This window comes from Vigna unguiculata, chromosome 7 (genome assembly GCF_037176805.1).
Source record: "Vigna unguiculata cultivar grain cowpea cultivar isolate G323 ecotype 2 chromosome 7, ASM3717680v1, whole genome shotgun sequence".
Taxonomy (NCBI): domain Eukaryota; kingdom Viridiplantae; phylum Streptophyta; class Magnoliopsida; order Fabales; family Fabaceae; genus Vigna; species Vigna unguiculata.
In genome coordinates, this window is record NC_140798.1 from 31028169 (window position 1) to 31038903 (window position 10735).

Consider the following 10735-nt stretch of genomic DNA (forward strand, 5'->3'; position numbering starts at 1 on the left):
CCTCACTAATAATGCCACATGCCAAACCCTGCTAAATTCTTTTCATCGTTTTATCAGTTTCGATTTGACTATGGTCCATTCAGATATGTTGCATGTGAACTTTGTTTCACTCGTATGGGAAAACACTTGTGGTACTCTATAATTACAGAAAATGCTTGTTGTGTTGTGTCTATCCAATGAATGAACCAACCTTATATATATTAGAGAAAATGGTTAATTAGGGCATGTGAAGGTGTGGTTATTCAGGTGGTGTTGAATATATTTTATGGACAGGTGTGTTTATTTTTATTAAGGAATATTGGTTAAGGGTAGGGGTGATGAATGTAAGGTTATGACTTCCGACTTATCACGAGCTTTTGTTTCAAAAAATCTTCCCAATACTAGGTCAATATTCCTTAAATAGATTCTACCCATTTTCAAACAATACTTATTGACTCTGGTTGAAGAATATTCTGAGCTTAGAAAAGGTTTATAACTTCTAAGCTTATTTACTAATTTCTTTTAAACTTGTTGTTATGAATATAACGGGTAATATCAGTCGGTAGTCTCTTGTTTGTAGGACTGGGCAAAATAAACCTAATTACACTAAACTATAGATTATCTATACTATATTGTACTAAAAAAACTAAACTATTTCTAACAAAAACTGCATTGTACTGTTTGAAAGTTCAGTTAAAAAAAATTAAACAATTGTATTTGCAGTACAGTTAACTGTTTGAACCTCTTGTACTGTATTAAATTTAAGTTTGGAGTTGTCCAATTTTTATATACTGTGTAAGTTATTATAGTAGTATAAAATGTTATATTATAACCGTCCCATCACAATGAACAAAAGTAGGTAGAGTAATATTAATTTACGACAACTTACGCTACATATTTTTTCTATTCAAATCATTCAAGGTTTCGGTTTTTGAACTCAAATATAAAATTTACGGCAACTTTTGTTTAATACTTGAGATATTTTTACTAAGAATTAGAAATTATTTTGTTATAAAATATTAAAATCAATTTTAGAGGATAATTTTTTAATAGATATTTTTCACATATACAAATATCAAAATACCTATTAAGGAATACAAAAATTTACTGGTATTTAATTTTTGAAATATTTTTTTATGCAAGAATATTTATAATAACAATAAATATTTATAATTTATGTTTAATAATTTTTTTGTGATAAATTTGCTTATTACCTGGTAAATAGTATCTTTCAGAAATGTTAAAATTCAATTTTAAAATAAATGTAAAAGATAAAGTGGATAATATAAACTTTTAAGAAAATAAAATGCAGAAATAAATAAATAAAAGAGAGGTTTAAAATAATCAAGAAATAAAAGAGAGGTTTAAAATAAATAAAGTGAATATTATAGTGCAGTTCAATGCAGTGCAGTTCAGTTTATTAAATAGAAAAACAGTTCAGTTCAGTTCGTCTGAACTGTTTTTCAGATCAGTGTAGTTCATGCAAATTACTTTTGTAGTTCAGTGCAGTTTTTGGTAGTGCAGTGCAGTTTGGTATATTTTACCCAGTTCTACTGGTTTGACGTGTTAGTTTTAGAAAAATATTTATAAAATTAGGGTATTGTTAACCTAGTTGGATAGACTAAATAAATCTCTTAGATACCTATTTTAATGATATTAACATTAAAATCTGCATTAATTACACTAGAAATATCTTTTAAATATTTAATATTTTTCAAAATTTTAACTTCTTTAAATCAGGTATCTATGAAGTCTAATCTTGTGCAGTGATTGAATTATATTGATTAAAGAAAACAAACGTTTACACACTATTAAATTTTTATAAAGCAAACGAATGCGTGATTGTTAACCCTATAAAATATTCTCTTTCCAAGAAAAACTCTTCTTGGCTACCTATTTAAGCGCTTCATTAGTTCTAGTCCATTGTAAATCTAATAGGTATTTCATTTATTTTTTTTAAATGTGTAGCTCTCCTATGGATAAATATTTTAAAATTTACTTAAATATATTTTTGTTAATTTTTAGTCATTAAACAAATCTGTAGAACATAATTGTCTAAAAGTAACACCATTATTTTTCGATTATTTAAAAGAATATATAAAAATTAGTTTAAGAAAATGATATTAACTTTGTTTGGTCACTCTACGAAAATTAGTTTTAAAAATATATTACAATTGCTTTTATATATACGAATGAATAAAATAAGTACCAAATAATAATACCAACAAAGTAAAAGAAAGATCAACATCGAAATTTTAGATTAATGTTTACGAAATTTGTAAAAAACTATAAATAATAATTATATCTTATACACAAACTAATTTCTATAATCTTTTTAAAACCAAAAGGAACATTTCAATTAAATCAATTGATTAAAAGTACATCTAAACCTTTTAAAGATAATCAAATAAGTACATACATGATAGTAATTATACTACTAACTAACCACCGTTTGGCTGAAAATTTTTAAATATATAGTTTACTCGATCTTTTAAATCTTTGAATAAAAAAAATCCTACTGCTAGATCATGGAGGTTTTTTTAATATATTTATAATTGTATAAATTACTCAAGTTTATTACTAAAAATTAACATTGAGTAATGTAATGTGTTTGAATAAAAGAGAAAAGAAGTTTTTTTTTTCATTTTATAAAAGATACAATATTACATTATAATTTATTATTGTTCATTGTTGCTTTTACAATTAAATTAATGTTGTATTTGGATCCGCATGGGTACTGTTCATGTGGATGCTAAGTGAGTTCCAGACGTATTTGATTTCAGTGATTTGTGCTGATTTGAGAAGACGGATTTGAACGTGAGTTATATTGTAGCACTCTCTAAATTGCAGAGAAATACAGAGAAAGACAACTCATCACATTAAAATTACTTCATTGTCCTATGTTTAATAACTTAATTCATTTTATATTTATTACTTTCTATTTTGTATATAATAATTATATATATATATATATATATATTATATAAACATGTATTATATGTATATAATGATAGAATATATTATAAAAATAATATATAAAATAATCATTATATATATATATATATTATAATAATTATACATATATATTTAATTACTATTTTTTAAATATTAATAATAATTGTAATTGTAATTCTTATAATAATTAGTATTATATAATAATAATAATAATAATATTATTATTATTCAAATAAATATTTTTTGTATTTGAATTAATTATATCAAATAAAATAAATTTAAATAAATGTGGAGATATAAATTAAATAGTCTATATTTTGAATTATTTCAAGATATCATTGAGAATAATAATAATTTATTTTAATTTATTAATGATAATATCAATAAATTATATTTTTCTAATTTTAAATAATATTTTTTTATTTTATTTTAATATCATTTCTTCTATTTACATCAAAGGATAAAATAGTAATCATACAATTTACTCTATTAAAAATTATAATTTATTAACTTTTATCAATCGTATCATACACAACTTTTCATAAATTTTTCAGTCATACCCAATCAAATCATGTTATATTTCTCTTAATTTAAACAACTCAATCTTTACATACAAAGCAATTCAAATCATTACAAATTCACTCTTTCAAATCTACACCCCCAATCCAAACACACCATAAGTCTCTCACCAGTTTATTCTTTTACCTATTGAATTAAACAACCAAAAGTTATTAAAATTAAAAAAAAAAACTAACAAAAATTATTAATTAAAAAATAAAATTGAATTATCAACAAGTTTTTAAATAAATTATAATAACAAAAATCAGAATTAAAAAAAATACTCTATTTTGCAGAAATTAAAGAAGAATGTTTTAATTGCATATAACTGTGAATTCACAACAGAATGAATCGATACTCAACCCATAATTAACTTAATTGAAACCTACATTCTTTTCTATATCATGCATTAATATGAAGTATTATCGATTTTCTAAATAAAATAACAAATATTTATACGAGTGTTTAGTTTGATGGATTTAAAGAAGGAGAAGAAAAAATTGGAAAATAAGGACATTAATAAAGATAATACTTAATAGAAACTATGAAATTTTTAAAAAAGTTGAATACTATTAGAATAAAGAATAAAATAACTTAGTAATTTTACAATTTCTTCCCAAGATTTTTTTTCTTAATTATATTATTGGTGCACTGCATTAGAGCTTATTTTTAACAAGCTTGGATCCCTCCACGTAGTCTGTGATTCAACCGGCTGGTTAACATTCAATAAATAGAATAAAATAAAATTGAAAACATCATTTTAAAATTGTACTTATGTTAACAATCTAACTATAACTTGTCAACTGAATTTTTTTTTTTTCAAAATAGTAATATGATTTGTACGTTAAATCCATCTATTATTTTTGTCTACATTATATTTACTTAATCTATAATTTCACAAAAAATAAAAATATTGTACTACCGTTCAATCATTGTTAGAATATATATATATATATATATATATATATATATATATATATATATATATATATACTTTTTATTTAATTTTTCAATCTTATATATTAACACTATAGTTATATATTGATATATAAAAGCAAGTGATCTACTAGACCTAGAGATAAAACTTCATTTAAGACGGTTATATATTGACAATAGTTAATAGTTTTACATTACGCATTAAAAATATTTATCAAAAAAAAAAAGGCCACTTACTTTGAATTTGTCATCATAGTTTTTTCTTTTTACTTATTTAAGGCTAAATATATTCAAATTCAATACTACCAAATGTTAAATAAGACGCTGTCCTAATAATTTTAAGAACTCATCGTACCATTAATAGGTTTTAATGAAGCTGTTTTTCTGTCGAATTTAGGTCATGAATTTAACACTAAAAAAAGTTAATTTTTCCTCAATTCACAAATGAACAAGCCGCTGAATGGTAACCAACAAGAAAAACACAACTAATATCGTAAAATTTAAAACGTCCGAACTCATTAATCAAAACCTTAAAGACAAAAACCTTCAAAACCTGACTTCTCAAACAAATATTAACCCTTCCATTTTAATTTAATTGGCACGAAACTTTTTGTCCCGTGACTACACTATAAAGGTCAAATACGAGGTGACAAGAGTGCGGTAAGAATGATGAAGTATTGATGGCATGTGAATTTTCAAGTGACTTGTTGATTTGCCCATTCTGGAGACTTCATTTTTCTTACTATATTCCCTTTATGTTTTTTCTTTCATATTTTCATAAAACCTTTTTTTAGTGACTTCACATAGCTATAAGATTTGTAGATCTTAGACCCACTACAAATGTCCAAGTAAGATTATTTTACCACGTAATAAGTCAACCTACTAGTACTCCACATTTCTCATTGTGTAATAAATATCTTTACCAGTAAATATCTAAAAATTAATTAAGATGTTCTAAGTCATATACAATAAAAGCTTAGCACAGTGACAACATTAAGCAAAATTACGACAAGTTATTTCCAATAACCTACAACCATGTCACAAGAAAACATTTGATTCTATTTATTCTAGACAAGTTTCCAAAATAAAAAGTCAAATGGTAATCCTAATATTGTAAATTCAAATGGCAACCCTAATATTGTAAATTCAAATGGTAACACTAAATAAACATTATAAAGATTTAGGTCCCACAAGTAAACATGGTCATGGATTAAATTTTTAATGATCCAATTCACGTCTATTTTAAATCCAAATAGTTGAATTAGATTTTCTATCCAAATCCATTAATTAGTTTGAATTTTTTTAAAATCTAGATCCAAATATTTGGATCAAAATTTAAATTCAATCCAAATATTTGGATCAAATTCAAAACCCAAAATCCATTTTTTATAAAAGAAATTTAATTCTTTGGGATATTGGAAACTGCTTTTTTCCATAGGGTTTATTGCTCTTTTATGTTTTCATGAACCAACATAGTAAGTAACCAATATCTTGTTATTTTGTAAATTAGTATCTAAATTGGTCACTATAGTGACTAACAAATTTTTGTCACTAAAATTGGTTATTAACGGAGGATTTTCTTATAGTTTATATTTATTTATTTTAGTATTGATTAATCTAATTTTAATTTATATATATTATCAATATGTGTGCCTATGTGACATCGAATAAGAACTATAGATTATTTTAATTCAAAAGTCCAAATTTGAAGAGGACAAGTTTTCTCACTCAATTTTTCTTTCCCACTTTTGATATAAATATCCTTACACTCATCTCATCCATAATCATATCTTTTATCCATACTCATCTTCTTCGTCCACACACATTTTCTTCATACACACTCTTATATCCTTCTTCCACATTTATTTTCTTTACTCACATTGATCTCCTTCATCCACAACATTTTTTTCTATATTTTTGTATTTTGTCTTGGAGATGAATGTTTTCTGCGAGAATATTTCTTTTTGAAATTATTATCATTAATGTTTGCTAGGTTGATGCAAATTAAATTAATATGAAAAGGAATAAATATGCTTTAAATTTCTAAATTTTGACGTGGAATTGAAATTCGTCTGTGTTTCAAACTTTGATACATTTTGATACCTAAATTTAAAAAGTAAATGAATATATTCTTTTTAATCCAGTTATGTTAAATTTTTTTGATGTGCCAAATGGATTTTAGGGTGACATTTAAGTTATTTATACCATTTTACCATGTTCATGCTTAAATGTCAATTCGAAACGCCATTTAATAAGCCTAAAAAGCCTAACATCATTGGATATTGGATTAAAAGTACTATATTAATTATTCTTAAAGTTTGTGGAACAAAATTGTTGGAAAGATAAACAAGCGAAACAGAACTCAAATCAATTCTTCCTTAAATAAATAATGTATGCAAAATAATAAAATGCGTTAAACAAAGAAGAGAGGAACCAACAAACACCAAAACTTTTTAACGTGGGAAAATCTCAAGAGGAAAAATCCATGGGAACTAGTCCAATAAAATCTTTCAATAATAACAATTAATTGATACACCACAAGTTCTCTTGGAGCTTCCAAAGATCAACAAAACATTGTTCTCTTCACCAATAACAAGGTGGATAACAAACCCCAATGAATACTTTAAGTAAACAACATAAGCAACCCTCATATATGAGATGATGAATAAAACATTTTCTCCAAGATAGTTTCTCTGCACAGACTTGCACATGATAAATTGATTGCTTTTTTTTTTCTTCTTCATGTTTGATGAGTTATTTTCTTTTCTCACTAGAGATACTCACAAACTTCTGTCTTTGCACACTATTTTCCCTCATAACAAATTTGATGCAAGAGTTACATATTTTAAATTGCATAATGGGTCGGGAACCCATAAAAAAATACCTAATTTTTTTAATTAAATCAGTATAGGTCTAATATATTGGTGATTCACATGACAAAAACGTATCAAAGTTTGGGACATTGACGAATTTTAATTTCACATATAAATTTAAGAACTAAAAACATATTGGTTAAATTATGCCTTCGTCCCCATTTTTGTTGGGAAATATCAATTTGGTCATTCTTTTTATTTGTCTCAATTTGGTCTCTTTGTTGAGAAATATTATCCAATTAGATCTTTTTCGTTAGTATGATATTAACAACGTGAATAAGTGTCACGTATCAGTTTCTAGTCTTATTTTTTAATTATTATTATGTTTTTTGATTTGATTTGATTTTTATTGTTTAAATTTTTAAAAAATAAAAAAATTGTCACGTGTTAAACTGACGTCATGTCATGTGATAGTTGTGGTGTGACAGTAACACTGCCACATTATGTGTCAATGTCTCGGTCTCAATTTGGTCCATGTACTTTTCTTTTGTTTCAATTTAGTCCATTTTTTTTAAATTGAGTTAGAGATTAAAATAAAATTAATTTTTATATAAATGCTATACAAGTATTTTTGTTAAAATTGATATTTTTATTCAAATTAATACTTTTATTATATATTTTTAATAAAATTAAGTTTATTTAAATTTGTATTTCACAATCAACTTTATTTATTTATTTTTTAATTTTTAAATTTATTTGTTTTAAATTATGATAAATTTTTTTTAAAATTATTTAAAAATTTTACACTTGAATTTATATAATTGTATAGAATATTAAATTTATCACATTTTAAAAATATACAATTATTTGAAATATAAATTCAAATAAAAAAACATTAAAGAATAATGTAGTAAATTATCAATACAAATAAAAATCAATGTAAAATAAAAATTTTAAGATAGTTTAAAAAGTTGATAAATTTATTTTATTTTATGAAATACAATTGATCAACAAGTTTAACATTAGTTGAAATTAATTTTGATTTTTTTTTTCTATTAACAACTTTAAAACAATTTTAAATAAAATTCAATGTAAAATATAAATTTAAATAATCTTAACCTTGTTAAAAAAATTTAACAAGAACATTAATTTTAATAAAAATATTTGTATACCATTTAAATAAAAATTAAATTTTGTTTTAATTGGAGGATTAACGAATTGCTAAATTTTAAAAAAAATGAAATTAAGTTGAGACAAAATAAAAATACACGAACTAAATTGAGATTGAGTGTGATAGAGATATGTGTCACTACTACTGCCACATCATATCATCACTGTCATGTCATCAACGCGACACATGATAAAATTTTAACTATTTAAAAAATTAAAAAATAATTAAAAAATAAAAAATTCAAAAAAATAAAAAACTGACACACATGATACTTCTCTCTTTTTAACGTTGTTAGTACAATGTTAACAAAAAGATCTGATTGCATCATATCTTCAAAAATAAAAATCAAATTGAGATGAATAAAAAAAAATTGATATTTCTCAACAAAAATAAAAACCAAAAACATAATTTAATTAAACATATTTAATTCATATACAAAATAGTTTTTATTTAACTTCAAATAAGTCGATATTAAATTAAATAAATTTTAAAATAAAAATTTTTAGTGTCCACTGTGAAGGTAAACTGATTTAGTTAAATATTAATTTAAAACCTATTGTTGAGTTAACATCTGCTTACCAAATATCAGTTAGAGTTGATCTTCAAAAGTTGATATTAATGGATTAATATTTAAGATTTTAAAGTCCGGGCAATGCAAATGTGATGTTATGGAATAATTGATGAGGATTTTTGGTTGATACTAAATATTTTTTTTTATCTATAATCTTGTACATTTCGTAAAATACAGTAAAATTCAATAAAGGAAAGACTAAAATGAAAACAAAAATTATAGAATGGTTAAGAAACTAAAAATGAATTTCGTAAAAAAACTAAAATCATAATTTTTATAAAATTTTATGTGAAGTTAAACTACTGGATGATATGACTACTGGCATTATCTTTATATTATGTTTATATCATTATACTTTATGATAAAAACAAAAATACATTAACCGGAAGAATATAGAAATTAAGACTAATAAAATTTTCATTTATTTAATTGAGAGTGAAATTGAAAAAATAGAACGTACAACCCCGGAAGATAACAAAAGAGAGGAATAATTACATAAACTATAATTTTAAAAATATTTCCCATCTTCGAACTTTTTTAATCTAATGAATTTATTGAGTAACAAACTTTTTACCATTAAATTAAAAAAAAAGTAAATAAAATAAAAAAACAAAAGGATTACAAATTAATTTTAAAATGTCTTTTTCCCTCTTTCTTTCTATAAAGAAAACATAACTCGGAGAAGGAATCTATAAAGAGCTTTATAAAAGTAGAAATAACCTAATTCCGTATGAATGCTCAAGAGACCACCATTATTATTATTATGATTATTAGTGTTAAATCTTAAAGTAGCTTATAAATACACTAATTAGTTTATTTGTAATTGCGCCTTTAGTTAATTTGTTTAGAGTTAGAAAGGTGTATGAAAGTGAAAAAGTTGTTGAGAAAAAAACTTTGTGTGAAAGGGTTGGGCATTAACTTTGTTCGCAAAAACAGTGTGGGGAACATGGGCGACTCTAAAGAACATGGTCCAAACCTGACAAGCCACCACCTTCGCCAAACAAAAAATTAAAATATGAATTATGAATAAACTTGAACCTCCTACGCCCAACACTGTCTGGGCAACACCTGCTATATGTTTAAAGTTTGTATCATATGATATTCCCGTTAAGATCACTACTTAACCTTCTACTTCTCTAAATTAAAATGCTTTCACTTTGAACCACTGAGGAACATGTTTCAACAAAAACCGCCTGAAACAATAAGGATACCCGACAATGTCTTATGCAAATTACAGAAAGAGTAGATTCTCCGTTTTCAGTTTCTCAACACCACCCAACATCATCATGCGCACTTTGACCATTCTCAATAACTTACTTCTGCAATAATATAACAAAATTTTCGTATTATAAACCTTGGGTCCCCTAATTAAAAAAATAACACATATATTTCAATTGATTAGATTAGTAAAATATTACATGATAAAAAGGAGCGAGTGGGGTAAAGTAGAATCTTTAATCTTATAGATAGGTTGCAGTGGGTGAGTCAAAGATATACGCGTAACTCGTATGTGTAAATATGTAAAATATGTAGAGCGGCCAACAACAAGAACACCTTTAGACCACGCAGTTCTGAAAAGCTTTTGGTAGCAGCCAAGTCCAATTAAGGCAGCAAGCAGCCGCTACCAGTTGGCTCCCAAGTCTTAAATTTTTCTTTCACCTAAACCTAATCTCGTCACTTCCCACCTTCAAATCTTCCTCTGAAAAATATTCAATTAAATGATTAATGTGACACTGTAACACCACAAATCTC